Source organism: Mus musculus, chromosome 14 (genome assembly GCF_000001635.26).
Source record: "Mus musculus strain C57BL/6J chromosome 14, GRCm38.p6 C57BL/6J".
Classification (NCBI taxonomy): Eukaryota; Metazoa; Chordata; class Mammalia; order Rodentia; family Muridae; genus Mus; species Mus musculus.
In genome coordinates this window covers 6,690,348-6,711,544 of record NC_000080.6, presented here as the reverse complement: position 1 = coordinate 6,711,544, position 21,197 = coordinate 6,690,348, and the positions used below count along the sequence as shown (strand labels likewise).

General features: G+C 41.7%; 1 long non-coding RNA gene and 2 pseudogenes across 5 annotated transcripts in view; all 3 read right to left on the bottom strand.

Moving 5' to 3' along the window:
* The window catches only part of Gm26680, a 151,225-nt gene that overhangs the window by 123,740 nt on the left and 6,288 nt on the right, over window positions 1-21,197 (bottom strand). For 3 of the 5 annotated variants that reach the window (XR_003950975.1, XR_003950976.1, XR_003950973.1), the window contains exon 2: window positions 18,027-18,231. This is a non-coding gene — a long non-coding RNA (predicted gene, 26680). Of the gene's footprint in view, window positions 1-3,100; window positions 3,189-3,839; window positions 3,958-16,555; window positions 18,232-21,197 lie in introns of those variants that run through there. The other 2 variants (XR_003950974.1, XR_003950972.1) reach the window with 2 other exon arrangements.
* On the bottom strand, window positions 1,345-2,479 carry Gm18574 (predicted gene, 18574; annotated as a pseudogene).
* Gm3466 (predicted gene 3466) lies at window positions 19,662-20,881 on the bottom strand (annotated as a pseudogene).

Here is a 21,197-nt window from a genome sequence, read left to right as displayed (position 1 = left end):
TTTTAGATTAAAAATCTTTTGAAACATTGAATGACACCTCTCATCTATCAACTACTGCCATTAAATATCGCATCTTCACAGCTGAATAAATAGACCAGCCAACATCCAGAATAGTCCTCCAGTCATTCAAGAAAGAGTTCCTAACTAAGGACAAATTGTTTCTACTGATTTCTTTCCTGGGGTTTCATTTTGGATTGCATGTTCACTTTTAAAGATGCTTGCTGATCTCTTCGTGGACCAGAGATGGAGGAAGCACTCCACTCTATTTATTTTTTCACCACAAGATTAATTCAGGTCAATCTCAGCTCTCAGGTTTGTTCTTGTAGTGGTTTTGAAGGTTTCAAAGGAAATGTTGCTGCATGGAGAGCTATGAAGCTGCTGATGTTTGCAAGTCAGTTAGAGAGTGACTTCTACAAGCAGATCAGATTTGTGGCCCTGGTCTTCTGGCTGTCAGGGGAACACCACTTTGGCCACTGATTCAAAGAATGTTCTGTTGAGAGCATTTGCTAAGGGGGTTCTGATGATGGCAACTTGCTGATGTCAGGGAACTCCAGGGACATGAGCTCACTGAATCACTGCTTTCATTGGAAAAGGAACTTTTTGGCCAGAACAATCCTCTTAGAATCTATCTTTCTGCACAGCAGCTCTGGATCATTTCTCCAATGCCCTGACTGGTTTAGCCTTAACTATAGGGGAAATCACACACACGCACACACACACACACACACACACACACACACACACACACACTGTGGTTAGCATCTGCTTTCTTTCCCTGTCTACCTGGGCCACAAAATTTCTCCACCTCAAATATTTTCAGGTCTCAATAGATAAAAGTTCTGAAACTTCATCTTGATATGCACCAATAATACAGTAACACACAATTTCTAGCAGTCTATGTAACATTGATGTTTTGTCCAGGAGGCTCATAGCTCTTTTTTCAAGTAATCACCTAATCCAACCCTAAGTCACAAAAATTGCAAACCTGAAGACAAAAAGAATCTATTCTGAGTCAGGTGAAGTCTCTGCAATGTTCTTTTGAAGTTCATATACTGTTTTCAGATCTTCCCTCTGATATTCTAAAATGTCACCATCATTCCTTCACTGAGGGCTTTATGAAGAATGAAGTAGGAATATTGAATCCTCTCTGTGGCATTGGCTTTAACTCACTCAGTCTTGGAAGATACACTCATATCATGGATAAATTCTGTTCTGCCACCCACAGTGCAGAGCAAGTTACAAATCTATCAGATATGTGTCAGCATCTACATGTTCACAGTAATTCATGCTTCATGATTTATGACCACACATCTTGAACGATAATATGTCCTGTCTTGATCAAACAAGCTTCACATTATCATCCCCAAATTTTATCATTCGCCATCACCTTCAGTTTTAAAACAAACCCTGTAACATCAGTTATGGTTCTCTCTGCTGGAAATCAGGAATGCATGGAAAATAATTTGTAGGGTCCTTATGATCTGTTTCTGCTATCACAAAATTCAGGAAGTCATAATTTTCCCAATAACTCAAATTATCATTGTCATGACAGCTTTAGTCATCTCAGGGTTATGCTTTCTACATCCTAAGCTTCAGTCAAAATATTAATAGCAACCTCCAGCTATGCTGACCGAGTGCAGTTTGCTGTTTCTGTCTAGTAGTTGTGCTGTCACATGATCCATAAGTGATCCTCATATAGTTTTCCTTTATACTCAGCTGGATCTCATCATAATGAATGGGGCTGGGAGCCCACAATTCTGCCTTGTATATAGGGTGTCACCCGGCCTCTGGATAATTTTGCATTGTACTATCTGTACACGTCTTTCAGCTGATGTTCATTGATCCAGCAACAACATACATAGCTGTTGAGCTTCAGGGTAGTATATGAAATAGCTCAGCCAAATGATTAGTAGCTCCAACCTGCAATGTGCATATTGCCTGGTAAACATAGAGCTTTTTCAAGCATTGGTATATTTTGCCCTGAATCATCAATCTCTGTTGGTATAAAATACACTGTCTTGGCTTGCTGACCTGTGGAGAAAAGTAAGTTCCTCATTAGGCTGATACTATAATATGGATTCTTTCAGTCAATCTCTGCTTGTGACCTTCTGGAGAAGTAGCTGAACATTGGGAGCATCTGCTCTTCAAAGAGGTCAAACATGCCCTCTACAAATACTTTCTCAGGACTGGACATTTCAGTCCAGCGGTGAAACCGGAGTCTCCAGTAATTTTCTTTATGGAGGAACAAATGAGTAACGGGAGGAATGTGGGACTGTTGTCATCTCTGACACAAATTATCTTCGTCCACATGTTACTCTTGTGCGTGTGATGGAGTCATTCTGCTTTAGCACTGTACTGGGGTTGGAATCTTATGCATTTGGTTGTCATCTGTTTGGATAACAACCTAGATCAACACAGTTGACAACATTCTTTCATGACACATTTCCCTACACATAGGGAGAACTGAGGACTCAGTAAGCTTACCACTGCCTTGGGCAGTAAACTGACAAGATTCTTTCTTGCTCACGTGCAAATCTTCCCTCCATGTGGGCTACTTGTTGGTGGATATCTGGGTTTTGAGTACAGTTATAAGGAGTTGGGCAGAGGACATAGAAGTTGAAAGGAGGGGCAGTTGAGTGCAGAGAAAGTCAATGTTTGACCTTGCTTACTGAATGTAATAAACCAAAGGGGCAGTGGTTCCCATAATTCAAATAAGTGAATCATGTGACTATGAAACAGCATGTGATTATATTGGAGAGTCCTATATTACTGGATAACTGGATAGATACCAGGACATTTTTAGCTCTTTTGTTTTCAATGAAGTAGTTCAAACTTCTATGTAGGTTTGTATTTTTAGTGTATTTTGCAAAGAGTCACTTTCTTGATGCATATACTTTTTCCAATTATGGCCACTCCCACCTAATTTATCGAATTGGTTTTTTCTTCCAAGTCCACTGGGTACTTCAAATTTAATATGAGAAACTGAAGACAATGTCCTAAATCTTGTCTCTTGTCTTAGGATTTCCATTGTTGTCAAGTGACACATGACCACAATAATTCTTAGAAAGAAAAATTTTATTGAGGCTGGTTTACAGTGCAGAAGTTTAGTCCATTATCATCATGGTGGGGAGCATGGCAGTGTGCAGGCAGAAATCGAGCTGGAGGACCTGAGAGCTCTAAATTTTGATCTGCAAGTAGCAGAAAGAGATTGGGTTATACTAGGCTTGAGCATATATCAGACCTTGAAGCCCTCTTCCAATTAAACACTTCCTCTAACAAGGCTACACCTAGTGCAACAAGACCACACCTCTTAGTAGAGCCATTCTCAATGGGTCAAGCATTCAAACACACAAGTCCATGCAGGTCATGCCTATTCCAACCACCTCATCTTGGAATTACTCCACACTATCAGCTGGTATCTCATCCTAATTAGGATCAGGTGGTAAATTGTACTGAAATCCTGAATTGGGGAAGTTTTGGGTCCTAGTAATTCTTCATAGCTCTAACAGTCATTAAGTTCTGTGTCTGTTGTTCTGTCTTTATCGTTGAGGAGAGCATGTCTACTTCTTTTGTATTTATTTTAATGTTTCAAAATGTTATTTACAATCACATAATACATTTTCATCTAAAACACCACACTTTACTTCCCTCAATTCGTTCCTATCTGTAACCACTATTCCTTTACACACTATGTATTTTTAAAGAAGATAACAGAGCCCACTTAGCATGGATAGAATTAGCAAAATCTACTGGAGCATGAGTAGCCTCTCAGGGATGTATCCCCAAAGAAAACTGGCTCTCTTCTCCTCAGCAGCCACCACTTGCCAGCAAGTCCTTACCTAAGGATGGTCCTGCATGAGCCTCTCCCTTGTTAATGCTGAGAAGTTCATTGCCCAGATCTTGCTCACCTTTTGGGCATGCAGTTACAATTGCTATGAAGTAATGTGTGCAGCAGCCCTATCATAACAGATAAATACTGTTTTGGTTTGGACATCCTTACCTCTGCATCTCAAAAATTTCCTCTACCTTTTTCTGCCATAACTCCATAGCCTTGTAGTATGAGGTTGTGATATAGCCGGGTCATGTAAGCTGAGAACTCCACAGACCCATATTCTCTGTACATTGATCAAGTGGTCTTTTAGGACTCTAATAACTGTTATACACTGTTAGGAGAAGTATAGGACCAGAAAGGTGTACAACTTAAAGAGAAAGTCTGACACAAGAGTGAGTTTGAAACATGTCCAATCCCTGAAAATATCCTGAATACAACACTAGGAGCATTGTGTCCTCCTTGTCTGAGCCTGCATGTTCCAGCTCACTTACAACACCTACCTCCACCACCCTTGAGGTAATCATTTACTCTGGTGACTAGATTACAGGTTAAACTTCCTTTCACTCTATTATGACAGGACCAGCCAACACATGGAGTTCTTCATGCAAATGAAACATTCACAGCACATTTGCACTGGAGAATAATGCAGTTACCCTGAAAGCCCCTACCTACATGTTCACTCCAATTTAAGGAGATCTGTTTCACTGAAAACCGTCTCAAGAGAAGACTATTTCTCCCACACTTACACCAACCAAGATCTTGGTATCCTAACTGGCTACTCATCATTCTTTCCAGTCAAGCCTGGGGTACAATGGTGCCTAGATATGCCCAAGGGAAAAACAGATTTGACTGACAGAGACTCTTTTCTGATGATTACCTAGAGCTATACTATTTTATGTGTCTAGAAATGAAACTTAGAAGACAAATTAATACTATTTATTTACAGTGGGCAAATAGTAGCCAGATCTCCCCTAGGGGCTATGTCCTACACATACATATTTAGCCCAGTCAACATCAACAACAAATAAATGTGGAACTCTGAATCTAGTGTGGAAAGGGTTGGTTATTCCCATAACATTCACACTACTGTTTCACTTGGGATCGTGATTTGCTGGCTGAGGAACATTGTTGATCACAGGGTTCACTGTTGAGGAAATGGTTGATTATTTTCTCACTGTTAGCATGAAGGCCATATCCTAATATTGTGAATGTTATCAGGCAGGGATGAACCTTGCAGGTTAGTACCAGATTGAGTTCTCCATGTCCTATGACTCAAGGATATAATGTCTTCAGCAAAAGGACCTTAACATTGAGTTTTGGAGGCTAACCATGAGCCATGGGATTATTCCATATTTTTGAAGGGATTGTATCTATGGGACATTTTTACTAGATAAATTTTTGGGTGAGAAACTTTCTTGTCAGTATAGAGTAACTCCATTTAAATCCATTATATATATGCAGATGTACATATTTTACCACCTGTTTACTAATGGGTCTAAAATTATGTACGGGACTATGGAACTATCTTATCATGTTCATAATTAACAAGGTTCACAAGGTTCATGGGTGGGTGAGACTGTTGAAGGCTTTCCCCCAGCAGGTTATAAAAAAATATAGTAGACAAAGAATTGATACATCTGTAACATGGATCAATCTTGAAAACAATGCTAAGTGAAAGAAGCAGTTCATGAAGTCTACTGCAGCCTGAACACATTTATATTTAGTCACCCAAAAATATTCCTCCATGCTCTGACACAACTAGATATAAAGCACAGTTATTGTAGTATGTGACCTCCCAGATCTCAGCTACTTAAGGCATCTTTGGAAGAGTAGAAATTTTAGTAATGAGGCCTTATTTGTTGCAACTCTACCATTCTGCATAACTCGCCTTTATCAGTCATTCCCTACCCTAAATTTGAAAAGTTAAAATGAATAACGCAATCCATAGATATTTGCTTTAGAGTGCAACACTCTTTTCCTTATAGCTCTTAGTCATTTCCTGACATTTCTAAGAGCTGTTGAAATCTTCTAATGGGTGGTCACTTAATGAGTGGACCCTGGCCCCTCAAATACTTCCAGATCCTGTATTTTGTTTTTGTTTGCTTGCTTGTTTTGTTTTTCGAGACAGGGTTTCTCTGTATGGCCCTGGCTGACCTGGAATTCACCTCGAACTCAGAAATTCGCCTGTCTCTGCCTCCCAAGTGCTGGGATTAAAGGTGTGCACCACCACTGCCCGCCAGATCCTGTATTTTTATTCAGGTCTTTGGTCAGAAAGACAATGAGAATATTATCAAATAATTATTTTGTGTGCTTTGTTTTCTTTTAATTGATGTAGGTAGTATCCTATCTCAGCATGTCTATTAATTTCATGGACCCAAACATTATCAGTCTGACAGAGCTCCACAGTGAGAGCCACACTGTTGACAAACAGTAATAACAGCAGTAAGATATGTTAGGAACTTAACTTTACTGATTGTGGAATCAATTATTCTTTTAAAAATCTGAGAGAATTGAATATAAATAGTAAATACATTAACAACTAGTATAACTCCATAGGTTGCTTTAACCCCATCATGTATTCTAGCTTTTTACTAAAAATATGATACTAACAAAGAAAAAGTTAAATAAATGCTTTCTTTGTATCATAACCAGTTGGAAACAGATAGAACGGACTGAAGGCAGTCAAGACTGTATCTCACTTAGTTGTTTCCACAAATTAAACCATTAGCCAAACTTCCAGAAACTTCTTCAACAATCTACATTTGCAGTTGCTCTTAAGGAGCTGAACCTTGTGTATTTGGAGCCAGAGTTATAGACTGGTCCTTGTAGATGAAGCACACATGTGCATTAGTGTGCTAGGGATCCACCTTTAGTTTTCATGTCACTTTGCATCTATAATTATTAGAATTTACAACCCTTTGCTGTTGATCAAAAGAGAGATGCTAGTGTTTCTTAATATGGTTAGTATGGATTTCTATTGAAGTACTATAAATTTGCTAATAGTGGTTGAAAATGGCATTAGATTTTAGAGTTGAAGATGCAGCTCACTGTTAAAGCACTTATTCCAACAGGAGAATGTCAGCCTTCATGGGTTAATACTGGTTATGCTTGAGAAGGTTATACTTATTCTAAAAGTTGCATCCTTCTTTTTATTCCTATGCCTTTGAGGTACTGACTTTGCAGCTCATTGAGCAAAATGCAATCCAAAGGGATTGTATCTGAATTCTCTTAAAAAACATTGATATTTTATTTCTAGTTTGTGATTTGCATACATTTTAGTATACAGACATATAAAATGTATGCAAGTATAGAAATTTACAAAATGAAAGTCAGAGTTTACAGTAACTTCTATTTCTTCTTAATCATTAGAATACATGTACAATTGATATCCAGCAAAAGTTCCAATCTTTTAGAATTAGAGAGATTCTCATATTCAATCACCACAACCACAGATTTCCTCAGTCACCAGCTCTTAATCTAAATCACTGGTGAGGCATTGCTTGCTAACTTTTCAAATCCATATACAAAGCAGTTAATAGCGCCTACAATAATCATGCTATGTAGCACTGAGAAGCATATCTTTACAGGCAGGTAGTAACTTGCAGGGTCAACAAGTGCTGAGGCTGGAGGATTATTTCAGGATTTGGTTCTTCTACCATGTGGACCCAAGATCAAACTCAAGTAATCATGTTTGGCGAGTGGCACATTTACCCATTGTACCATTTAACTGGACCCTCAAACAGTTATTACATGAATTAAAGCACAGTATGGTTCCATGGAGCTTTTTCTTCTCTGCTTAGTCTTGGTTATCACTTACCCCTCTGCACTGTTTAAAAATTTCCACTTGCCCCTAAATCAGATAGGGGACTAATATCCAATGTATATCTAAAGAACTCAAGAAGGTGGACTCCAGAAGATCAAATAACCCCATTAAAAATGGGGCTCAAAACTAAACAAAGAATTCTCACCTGAGGAATACCAAATGGCTGAGAAGCACCTGAAAAAAAATGCTCAACATCCTTAATCATCAGGGAAATGCAAATCAAAACAACACTGGAGAAAGAGGAACAATCCTCCATTGTTGGTGGGATTGCAAGCTTGTACAGCCACTCTGGAAATCAGTCTGGTGGTTTCTCAGAAAATTGGACATAGTATTACAGGAGGATCCCGCAATACCTCTTCTGGGCATATATCCAGAAGATGTTCCAACTGGTAATAAGGACACATGCTCCACTATGTTCATAGCAGCCTTATTTATAATAGCCAGAAGCTGGAAAGAACCCAGATGCCCTTCAACAGAGGAATGGATACAGAAAATGTGGTACATTTACACAATGGAGCACTACTCAGCTATTAAAAAGAATGAATTAATGAAATTCCTAGGCAAATGGATGGACCTAGAGGGCATCATCCTGAGTGAGGTAACCCAATCACAAAAGAACTCACATGATATGTACTCACTGATAAGTGGATATTAGCCCAGAAACTTAGAATACCCAAGATACAAGTTACAAATTGCAAAACACATGAAACTCAAGAAGAAGGAAGACCAAAGTGTGGATACTTTGCTCCTTCTTAGAATTGGGAACAAAACACCCATGGAAGAAGTTACAAAGACAAAGTTTTGAGCTAAGACGAAAGGATGGATGATCTAGAGACTGCCATGCCCGGCGATCCATCCCACAATCAGCCTCCAAATGGTGACATCATTGCATACACCAGCAAGATTTTGCTGAAAGAACCCTGATATAGCTGTCTCTTGTGAGGCTATACCGGTGCCTGGCAAACACAGAAGTGGATGCTAAAAGTCAGCTATTGGATAGAACATAGGTCCCCCAATGGAGGAGCTAGAGAAAGTACCCAAGGAGCTGAAGGGGTCTGCAACCCTGTAGGTGGAACTGTTGTCTTAGTTAAGGTTTTATTGCTGTGAACAGACACCATGACCAAGGCAAGTCTTATAAAAAAACAACATTTAATTGGGGCTGGCTTATGGGTTCAGAGGTTCAGTCCATTATCATCAAGGTGGGAGCATGGCAGTATCCAGGTAGGCATGGCGCAGGAGGAGCTGAGAGTTATATGTCTTCATCCAAAGGCTGCTAGTGGAAGACTAACCAGTAACCCCAGGGCTTGTGTCTCTAGCTGCATATGTAGCAGAAGATGGTCTAGTCAGCCATCACTGGGAAGAGAGACCCCTTGGTCTTGCAAACTTTATATGTCTCAGTACAGGGGAATGCCAGGGCCATGAAGTGGGATGGGGTGGGTATGGAAGTGGGGGTGGGGGACTTTTGGGATAGCAATTGAAATGTAAATGGAGAAAATACCTAATTAAAAAAATTTGGAAATGGAAAAAAAACAGAAAAAAGAAAAAGAAAAAGAAAATGTCTTGCAACATTACAAGGAATTGACACAAGTCTGTTCTGAGGGACATACAGTTACACATATGAGGCAAATGTCATTTTTGTATAATTTAATTGGGTTTTCTTCTTATACAGTCAGGAGGATTAGACATTCTGCTCCCTTCTTCCTTCAGTGCATCTTGGAGTTTCGACCCATAAGTTCTTGCACCCATAATTACATAACTTATCATAGACTCAGACTGTGTTGTTGTGAGGAAGTGAAGACATGTTACAGGCATATGAAACTCAGATGGGCTGTTGGGAGCAGCACCTGCCTGTACAGGTGTCAAGGCAGCTAAAATCAGAGCAATATGCAGGACAGCTAGCTTTAAGCTAAGGCACCAGTGTGGATGGAGTGGGCAGGGAAGGTGTGGAATGCTCAAGGGAAAGAATGGCTTGGAACTAAAAGAGGGAGAATCAGAAGATCTGTGTGGAGAACGGGTACAGAGAGGTGGGGGCCTGATTGGGCAGATGTTAATGTCACTGTATGATGTTAACACTGTATACCCACTTGAATGAATAAGAAAATTTCATAATGTAATGGGAAAAAAATTTCCACTTGCAGGCTCCTCCCCATCTGCTTTCATAGAACATATATTCTGCCCTCCCACTTACCTTGAGATCTGTCTCTTTTTTTTTTTTTCTTCCCTTTTATAGTCCCATTACTGCTTTCTGGACTTTACAGGCCCTTCATATTAAACACATTTGTCTGGAACTCCATAGCTATGACCCACATGTAAGACAGAAGAGACACATGGATTCAAAGTATCCATTTTTCTTCCCAAATCATCATTTGTTCTGCTGCTCATGTTCCCTAGACCTGAGCTGAGGTTCTAAGGCCTCCGAATCTCTGCAGCTGGTTGGAAGTTTGAACAGTGTTTCTTTTTCTCTTTTTCCTGCTTTTGCACTACTGCTTGTTTTGTTTTTCACACAGCTTCTCATTTAACTAGAAGAGGGGCTCTCAGATTCTGTCTCTGTCTCCCTGTTTCTCTCTCTGTCCCTCTCTATCTTGTCCTCTCCCACTGTGAGTGTGTGTGTGTGTGTGTGTGTGTGTGTGTGTGTGAGTTCCTATCCTCTCATCCTTTTATGTTCATAAAGACACAGTTCAGACCAGTTTAAGCACATAACTTGCTTCTAAATTCCAGTGTGGCCTCAAGGTGTTATCTCTACAAGACACTACTTTAAATAAGAGTTGACATCCTCCTAAGGGAAATGATTTTGGGGGAAAAGCACAGAGATCTGAAGAAAATGCATTCCAAACTGTCCATGTGTTGACTCCTCTTTACAGCAACTCTCAAGGAGAAACATTGTATATAGTTTAGAAAGGATGTATGCTACAATATCCCAGAGTGGTTCCACTTGCTAGCTTCTTGCCTGACATTCTCATGTTCTTCTGATAGATAGTGTATCTAAAGCTAGCAACAGCACATTTTTAAGAACATAGGAATTGCCACAAATGGGTCTGTGCCAAGGTATTTGGCATTTCTTTGCTGGGTGTAGCACCATAGCAGTGATCTATATCATGTTCACCTCTGTGGCTGAGGGTTTAGTGTGAGTGAGTGTGAGTGTGAGTGAGTGAGTGAGTGTGTGTGTGTTTCCAGCTCATGTTGTTTCTACATAGCTCAGGCTGATATCTTACTTGCTACTACTCTGTCCTCAGCTCCTTGATTCAACATATGGGCCAACATACTCTTCCTGGGATTGTTTGCTTCTGATGGCTGAGGGGATCACTTGGGCTGATTCAGGACTCACATGGATCCAGCTAGACCTATGAGTAGCTTATCATAATTTCACTAACATCCTCAAAGCTGTAGTGAGTTCTGATGAGGATTTCGGGGAAATTCTCATCACTATGTATGTGATTTCCTTTGAACACCCACTCAAAGAGTGTATAGTCCTAGAATCTTCTCCAGATGCTTGTTCATTTCAGAGGATTCATCCTGCTGGCTCTGTATCAAACAATTCTAAATTCTAGTCATCCTTTTTTTTCTTATCTTCCTTACTATGAACCTCAGAATGGAAAGAGCCACTTCTAGCAGTGCTTGGAAATTGAACCTTAAATTCCCTCATAGATTAAAAAGTTTCTAATAAACCAGAGAGCTATTGGAAAGTGGAGATGATAAAGAGCTTTGTTGTCACAAATGACAAGGAGAAAAAAAATATCCCCTGGTCAAAGCCAGAGGTTCTAACCCTTTACATCGCACTGTCTACCAGTGTGATATCAAACCTGCCAATGACACTTTATAGTTCTGAATGCCTGACCTCTCTCTAGCCAGGCATCTTTCCTCAAATTCAAATGCAGGTTTGGACCATCACTCTTTCTGCCAGTGTTTGCTCCTTGTATCAGAGGGCTAAGCTTGTGTCTGCCAGTCCTTAGGTATCTCCAGCCTGACCTGTCACTGGCTGAGCCCACCTTTTCTAACATCATAACGATTGGAATTTATTCTGTTGAAGCTTTGAGGGAAATCTCCATCTTATGTGACACATCTTTGTCACACACAGGCCCCCCCACCCTGACACATTTTACGGGCCCTGAGGATCTTCCTTTTGTCCTTGTATATGTCAGGTGACTGGCTTTTGATATGCATTATCCTGATCCAACTTCCTAGCAACTTTTCTCATCATCCTGATTAGAGGAATTAAGGAGGGCAAGAGCTGGGCTGTGTGGGAAAAGTGAGTGTCCACCTTCCCACATGAAGTAATGACATGATTCTAATGTAGCAGAGAGCACACTTTTTTGGTAGAAGGGGATGCTAAAGACTTTTTCTGGGTCTCGGGGAAGGCCTGTGGAAAGGTATGTTAAATTGTGGAAAAGCTAACTACGTGTAGGCTCCTGGTGATGACCCTAACAGCTCCTTCACTGGACATTGTCTTGTATCCTGGAGAGCCTTAGCATCCTCTGTGATGCCACCAGTGTTGTGATGCCGTCAACTATTCTGGGGCATTTGTTTGTTGCACATAAGGTTACCCATAAATATGTAGGCCAGACTGAACAAGCTGCTTCAGAGAGAGAATGGAGAGCCTAGCAAGAGCAGAGAGAGGCAGAAGGAATCCAGCCTTTGCTGTCAGAGTAAAACAGCAAGAAACAAGAGTTCTGTGGTTGGCACAGAAAGTCCTGAGCAAGGGATGGATGACAATCTTCCTGAAGTAAATGGTCTGGAGATATGTCTTCTAGTTTTGGGGCTCTGTAGCTGTGAGTTCCTGGGAAGAAATCAGCCTCATAGGCTCCAGCTTGAAGCATGCTGCCCTTGTCTTTCGGTGTTTCTTTAGGGTTTTTCCCCACTATGCAACTTCTTTTTTATTATTAGATATTTTCTTTATTAAATTTCAAATGTTATTCCCTTTCCTAGTATCCTCTCTAAAAATCCCCTATCCCCCCCTGCCCCTGATCCCCAAGATAACCTTCCTCCTTCTTTGCCCTGGCATTCCCCTATTCTGGGGCATAGAACCATCAAAGGACCCAGGGCCTCTCCTCCCATTGATGACCGACTAGGCCATTCTCTGCTACATATGCAGCTAGAGCCATGAGACCCACCGTGAGCTTTCTTTGATTGGTGGTTTAGTCCCAGGGAGCTCTGGGGTTACTGGTTAGTTCATATTGTTGTTCTTCCTATGGGGCTGCAAACACATTCAGCTCCTGGATACTTCCTCTAGCTCATTCATTGGGGAACCACGCTTTGGTCTTCCTTCTTCTTGAGTTTCATGTGTTTTGCAAATTGTATTTTGGGTACTCTGATCATCTGGGCTAATATCCACTTATCAGTAAGTACATATCATGTGTGCTCTTTGTGATTGGGTTACCACACTTAGGAAGATGTCCTCCAGATCCATCCATTTGCCTAAGAACTTCATAAATTCATTGTTTTTAATAGCTTTGTAAATGTACCACATTTTCTATATCCATTACTCTGTTGAGGGACATCTAGGTTCTTTCCAGCTTCTGGATATTATAAATAAGGCTGCTATGAACATAGTGGAGCATGTGACCTTGTTACAAGTTGGAGCGTCTTCTGGGTATATGCCCAGGAGTAATATTGCTGGATCCTCTGGTAGTACTATGTCCAATTTTCTGAGGAACTACCAAACTGATTTCCAGAGTGGTTGTACAAGCTTGCAATCCCACCAACAATGGAGGAGTGTTCCTCTTTCTCCACAACCTTGCCAGCATCTGCTGTCAACTGAAATTTTGATCTTAGCCATTCTGACCTGAGGTGGAATCTACGGTTGTTTTGATTTGCATTTCCCTGATGATTAAGGATGTTGAACATTTTTTAGGTGTCTCAGCCATTCAGTATTCCTCAGTTGAGAATTATTGTTTAGCTCTGTACCCCATTTTTAATGGGGTTCTTTGGTTTTCTGGAGTCTAACTTCTTCTTTTGGGGTGGTGGTTGTGGTTTCGAGACAGGGTTTTTCTATATAGCTCTGGCTGTCCTGGAACTCAATTTGTAGACCAGGCTGGCCTCCAACTCAGAAATCGGCCTGCCTCTGCCTCTCCAGTGCTGGGATTAAAAGTGTGCACCACCATGCCCGGCTGAGTCTAACTTCTTATCCAGAGATGGGCAACTTTCCTCATGTACAGACCAACCTAAGACATGGGACCCGGTGGTGATAGGGTTAACCTATGACAGGAAAGGCTGTGACATTGGAGGAATGACCTAAGACAGTAACCACAGCAGATGGACATGACTGCAGAGGCCTAGACCAGCCTCAAATTTTAATAAAATAAAAAGGGGGAAATGTGGAGAGCCGTGCCATTAGCAATCGCCATTATAAGATGGCGCCGACTTCCACTGAGCCTAACTAGTAAACAAGCCTTATGCGCAAGTGCAAGAGTAAATTCACGCCCAGTCACTGCCCATCTCGGGGCGTAGTAATGGGGTGATGGGCGAGCAACTAATCAGGTGCTGTCACGCCACATCAGGTGCTGAACCGTCACGCTGCGGGCTATATAAGCAGCACCATTTTCCGGGTTCGGGGTCTTCCTTATGTGGAAGCAATAAAAGCTTTGCCGTAGAAGGATCCGGTTGTCCGAGTGAATTCTTGCCGGTGAGATACTAGCTCGGGAGAGAGTCCTGGGGTTAAAGCACTCCCTGGAGGCAAGCTCTCCTCTGGGAGGGAAGGTGCTCGGAGGACTGAGGGTCAGCTCCACCTCCTGGCTGCAGATGTAGGCCTGTAGGACCCTGTCCCAGAAGCTCTGTTGCTTCTGTGGCCTGTCCTCTTCTGAGTAGACCTGCCTTCATTTCTTTAGGTTTTATGCATTCCTTTTCCACAGGCTTTTCCATGGGACTTAGCATCCTCTCTCCTGGTCTCTCTTATTTTTCTCTACTCTACCTAAAAGGACTATCCTGAAGGCATCATCTGCACTGCTCTTCCCCAGTGATCAGGATACAGAGATGAACAAGGCAGATAAACTGCCATTTCACCCTCAGATTATGACCTATGAGAGGAATGAACTGCATGCAATTCTGGATCATTATAGCAACAGTTATTTGAAGAACGTGTAAGCATTACGCCCAGTTCTGTTTTCTGTTTTGACACCATAACATCATCCCCAGTATTTGTCAGATCACATGAGGTTGTGCCTCAATCATATTCTCATCCCCAGACTAATTTTTATATATTCTTCTAAGAGACAGAACTGATGCCTGGTTAGTAGGTATATGTACTGTGTGGGAAGTATTCTGATCCCCTTCCTCCAAATAAAAAGCAGAGCCTGTCGCATGGAGTCAGGGGATAAGGGTACTAGAGTGTGATCTCACAGCACACATTTCAAGAGGTCTTGACAGGTGTTAGCTTCTGTCATATGCTAGGTATTGTGAGTTTATGGTGAGTCTTTGTACTTAATCATCATGAGCATTGGTGCTGATTGCTCAGACTACAGCAGAAGTGATCTGGTGCCACTTGGTCTGTCGAAGTTTGTGAACAGATTTTACCATTGCTCCTTTCTTGTCTACTGCCTTAGACTCTGGGACAGTGCCAATTTCCTTCATTTTTTTGCATGTTTCCCTCTGGATTTTGGTAATTAGGCTTCTGGTCACCAGGATGATTTTCCTTTTACAAGTTCCAAGCAGTGCCAGTGCTGAGACCAGGGAGCCCCACTTTGACCCTCGCTGCTCTTGGCCTATGGCCCTATGTGTTCACCTTGGAGATATATCAGAATTCCTTGTAAACCGTAATCCAGACATCTTTATGTTGGATTTCCTCCTTGAAAATACTGATTGTGTGCTCTGGGCTTCCATGGAGTAACAGGAACCCAGGATCAAAAATCCTTGTTCTGAAGAAAACACAAATGTCACCGCGGGTTTCATGTGAGCCTATATCCCCTGGAAAATTTTTAGAGAGTTAGTTTACTCCTCCAGGCCCATTGAGGGTTCTCATTCATCTCTGGCTCCCTACCTCTGGTTTCCTTTTCTCTGCTGTTTTGGATCATGAGAATAAGTTTAATAAACAACAGGAAGTTCCAGTGGGTAAGAGCCAGTGTTTGACATCCAGTGTGCTAGAACAGTTCAGGACTCACACCTGAATTCATGTTTTCTTTGAGACCTGTGTTCATGGGCTTCTTTGTTGTTGAGGTCAGAACCAAGATATAGATAGATAGATAGATAGATAGATAGATAGATAGATTTTGCTATTTGATTTCTATCACTCAAAAAACATTAATTTAGCACTAGGTGTTGCAAGTAACGTTGAATCTACTTCCTGTGAAGTAATTCTGCTCTATTTTAAACTTAAACTGATGAAACAGATGCGTTCCATGCCAGGGACTAAGTTGAACTACAGTTGAGTATCCCCAGATGCACACACAGTTCATTCAGAAAAGTGAGGCATTAATGCTAAAATTAAACTCAACAACTTTACCCAGCAATATTTTCTTGAAATGTGTGCCTAGGATTTATTGAAAACACCATTTTCGTGACCAAAGGTGAACACAATTCAAATGACTGTCAACTAGAGAACTACGAAATAAATTGTGCTTTCCTTATACAATAGAATGGAGGATGCAGTCAGTTACCAGAGCAGCCACACAGGTAAAACTCTATAACAAACAAGCATGTTATATACACATGAAATCTAAACACAAAAGTGAAGTAAATGCATAGAATTTCAAACTGGGAGTTGATAATGTAACTCAGTGAGTCCAGAGTGTGCCAGGATTGACAGCTAGAGTTTGATCCCAGGGATGGATGTGGTAGCATGACAGAACCTGCTAGTGCATGTTGTCCTTGGCCCCACACACATGCTATAGCACAATCTTGCCCATGCACATATATACATGCAAAAATCAATAAATGCAATAACTATTTTGAGAACAAATTTCACAACCATGTAACTCTAAACGATATATTGTTTAGTGACATAGATATTCCTGGCTAAACGATGGGGAAATCAAGCTTCCCTTCAGGTTCAAGATAGAAAATGAGTGAAGGGAAGCTGCCAGCATATTGCTAGAGAGGAGACCACAAAGGCTTTGTAGGTTCTGGAAGGTTTTACTTACAAACGCATGAGTATAACTTGTATCTATCCATGACAGTATACTCACTCCACTTTGATGTTTTCTGAATGACAGAGATCTGCAGGGAGGAGCATTGACACTGTTGTGCCAGCTGCAGGGACACAATGACTTTCCCTTCTTCCTTCCCTGTTAGCTGTGGCACACCTCACTATCACTTGGCACTTATTCCATGCTCCTTACATTACTGTTAGCTGTGAACAAGTCTATTTTCCTCTGCCCTTAATTTGTTCATTCAGCTAACCATCATGGAATGTCCCTAAAGTGTCAACAGGCAGGAAAGGGCATCAATGAAGAGACCATCCAATAAAGAAGAGACAGCTGGATTACTGGTGTGGTGACAAGCCTCTTATTTCAACACCATGGACATAGGGCAGAAGGATCATGACTCTGTGCCTGCCTGGGAAACATGAGACTCTATCAACAACAGTAATATGAATAAAATAAAGAAAGGCCTGATTATCAGTGGTGGGAAAGAAAGAACCATCTGTGAATATGGCCTGATTTGGTACTAGGCCCTCAAGTAAGGGCTCCAAAAGAGATATCACTATGGAAGCTGAGAGCTCATCCTTTCTAACATCCCAGCATGTGTTTTCTAGAACAGACAGTCCCATCAATATGCCACTGCCAAAGCCAGGGGACAGCTGGGCCTGGAGAAATGAAGGCCCAAGTTATGAGAACTCTACTACCTTAACTGCAGACAGTCACAAGCATCTTTTACTCTTACTGGAGGAGTCTTCTTGGTTTTTTTGCTCACAGGACACTTGCTGATAAGACTGACAACTGTGCAAAAGCAGGCACATTATCCAAGTGGGCCTGGCCAGAGGGTCTGAGCCAAAGTTTGGCTGTATCAAGCCCCTTTACTGCTACGTGCATAGTCTAGTGATTCATCTTCTCTATGCTGAAGAAAGATGGGTCTCATTGTCTGGGACAATGTTTGTGAATCTTAAATGGACTGAGACTAGATGAGTACCCATCATTCCTCAGAAACGTAAATCAATGAATGAATGTTTGAACTCAAGACACCACAAATATTCAGTTTCAATATTACATTTGAAACATTTCAGGAAGGTACAGGGAAGTTGAAAGTAGCTGCATTGGTAGTTCTAAATTGTTTGTGTGTGTCTTTATGTTTGAAATTTCTTTTTCATTTCCCATAGTTAGATCCAGGGCCTTGATCATACGAGATCAGTGCTCTACCAAGGGCCAGAGTTAATCCTTCTTCTTATCCACAAGGTTGACTTCACCATGACTCAATTGTGCCATTTGTTCAAAAAACAGACTGTACCTTGTATGGTGGCTCTGAGGACTGAAACACAATGCTTGAAACTGTTCAGCCTGATCCTACTGGTGTACATGCTGAGATTTGAGGTCCTTTGCTTCTTTCTGGAGATGAAGAGCAGAACAGTCTTGGATGGAAGTCGTTCCATTGAGGGAGAATTTCCCTTCCCAAATCCATGAGGCTCAGAGTACCAGGATACAACTTACAATCCCTAAAACCAGAGCAAAGAAAGGGCATTGGTACCCACTGCCTAAGCAACTATAGGCCTCTGATCACATTGCTTGTCATCATAGTATGCTACTACATAGAGTTTCCCAAAAGGTTCCTAAGCTTGCACATCTGGCCAGTCAGGAGAGAGAATAACAATACCAAGTAGGATTGCTTATGGCCCCTGGAGAAGGCCGCTTGGAATAATCAATTCATTTCTTGACTCTATGCCAGTGTACACCCTGGGGAAAAGGAAGGAATGAGACTCAGATATGGTCATAGTAAAGGGAAGTAGGTAAATTGGAAGCTGAACTAAGGTTAGGTCTGAGGAATGCGAAAGAGTAAGAGCCATCCCAACTGTCCAAAACATCTTTCTCATAAAAAAATGTGTAATCAGAATTTTCCTATTTCACTGAGAAAACAATGCCCCCCAAACACCACCATCCATGGCACTGTTTAGATGGTTATACTGAGGATTATATCTCTCCCGCACTCCGAACAAAGGTATTTTGGTGATTTGAAGAAAGATTCCCAACAGAAGTGTCTGTATCTATATGCTTAATCTTCAGGGAGTGAGACAATTAGAGTAGGATTATGTGGTGTGGCTTGGTGGAGAAAATACAACCTTCTGGAAGGAATTGTGTCACTGCAGGTGGGCTTTGAGATTTTCACACCCCATTTTGGTCCCTTTTCATCTCTCTGGTCATTCTGTTAGGATGCAGTTTTCAGATAAATACAGCACCAAGCCTGACATCATGCATTCTGCCATGTTTACTATGGGATTAATCCTCCAAAATGTAAGCAACCCCACAATTAAATTCTTTAATAGGACTTGCCTTGGCCATGCTGACTCTTCACAACAGTAGAATGGTGACTAAGTTAGCCATGGGAAGTGGAATCAACTATAACTCAACTTTCTCTACATGGCAATATAGGGAGGAAGACTGCAGCTTCTACCCCAGTGGTAGCAGTTCTAAGGAAGGCATAATTATTAGTGCTTTGGCAAACCATCCACCTGCCATCACTTTCTGAGACATCAGAGAGTTTTTGAACCTTCCTTTCTTTATTTCTGATTGACCTGGACCAGCACATCCTACATCAGTGACAAATTATTGATGGGGAGGTGCCAGGAGTTTAGAAGGATAGAGAAGATAGAATCTGTGTCTTCAGATCTTTTACTAATTTGGCTTAATCCAAGCAGGTTTATGAAGAAATACAGCATCATATAGATTATTTACACGGGGAAATGGCCACAGTCATCAAAGAGCCAAGTGTAATTGTGTTGCCAAAGAGAGCATGGGACACCTCAGAAACAGGTGAATAAGCCCTGATAGCCAGAGCCCAAGAGATGGATCCAAAAACACCACAACCTTGATGCCCTGGAGGCATGGGCTCCAGTCCTAGATCATTCTTTTTTTTTTTTTTTTTTTTTAACTTGGCAATGAGATCTTTCTTGAGTGGTCCCATGAATGCTTTATTCCCCTCCATGGTCTGGAAATGACCATGACAAAACTTGGAGGCGGTGTCAATGAACTTCAGGTCAATCTTCTCAAGGGCCTGACTTTTGATCTGGACCTGTAAGGACTTAAAAAGAGTAAGCACTCGCTTCTTGGTCCCCACCACACAGCCTTTGATCATGATGAAGTCATTGGTTACCTCACCATAATGGACAAAGCCACCCAGTGGGTTGATGCTCTTATCAGACAGGTCATAGTCAGTAGATGCATTGTTCTTGATCAGTTTACCATCCTTAATGAGGTATCCTTGACCAATCTTGTAAATCTTCTTGATAATCTCTGTTCAGTGATGGTAGCCTTTCTGTCCAGCTCGAGCCATAGAGAAGGCTGCACAGGCAGGGTTCCAGGCTCTAATCCAGGCAACTTTGTGCAAACCTCGATGGGTCTTTTGGGGTAGTTTCTTTGTCTGCCAACAACTGGTCACCCCTTTGTATCCTTTGCCTTTTGTCACGCTGATGACATCAATCATCCCATCCTGCCCCAACACCTGGTTTACAGGAACCTGCTGCTCCAGCTTCTCTTGGGCCCAGTCTTGATTCTCAGCCACAGTGCCTCCATTCACCTGGATCTCCATCAAGTGTGCCTTCTGGCACAGAGGAAGCAGACTCATCTGAGTGTGAACAATCATGCGAATGGCCTGGCAATAGTTCTTCATGCTGTTGAAGTCATTTTCCAACTGCTTCTTGCCTGTGTCATCCTGCCATTTCTCACAGTACTTGGTAAAAGTCGTCTTCTTAGATTTGTGCCACTTCTTATAGAACTGCCTTTTACACTCATCACTGATATGCTCAACAAATATAGTCATGAAGGTCCAGAGGCCTCGTGGGGTTTCAACATATCTTACAATGCCCACAACCACCATTGGTGGGGTTTCCACAATGGTCACAGCCTCCAGAACTTCTTTTTTGTTCACCTTAGATCCTGGCCTGTCAACTTCCCAGACGATGTGGGTCATGGCACCCTTGTAGCCTAGAAAAGCTGTGAGGTGAACAGGCTTGGAAGGGTCATCCTTGGGGAGGCTCTTAATTTTCCCATGATGCCGGCTGTTGTGCCTGTGAGGCAAGAAGCCCAATGACCCATGCCTGGGAGCTGAGAATTTCCTGTGAGGCATCTTGCCACCACATGCCGCTTATAGAGCTAGATCATTCTTATTGAGGCTACTCCTGAACAAGGACACAGAACGAGAGTTGTTTGTCCTTTAACAATTGACTCTGAGAAATCTTTGGGTAGGCCTACCTCTCCACTTCTGATTCTCCTGTTGCTGGTGGTTTCATTTCATGAATTGGATTTAGTTAATAAGTATATTTATGGCTCTTGTTTCTTCAGGCTGCTATATAACATGTCCACCAGAAGTGATCCTCAATGATGTGGGTCTGGGTACCAGAGGTTTTCCATGGAGATCTCTGGCCAGGCCTAATGCCAGGGTTCCAGCCAAGGGAAGTGATTGCAGGCA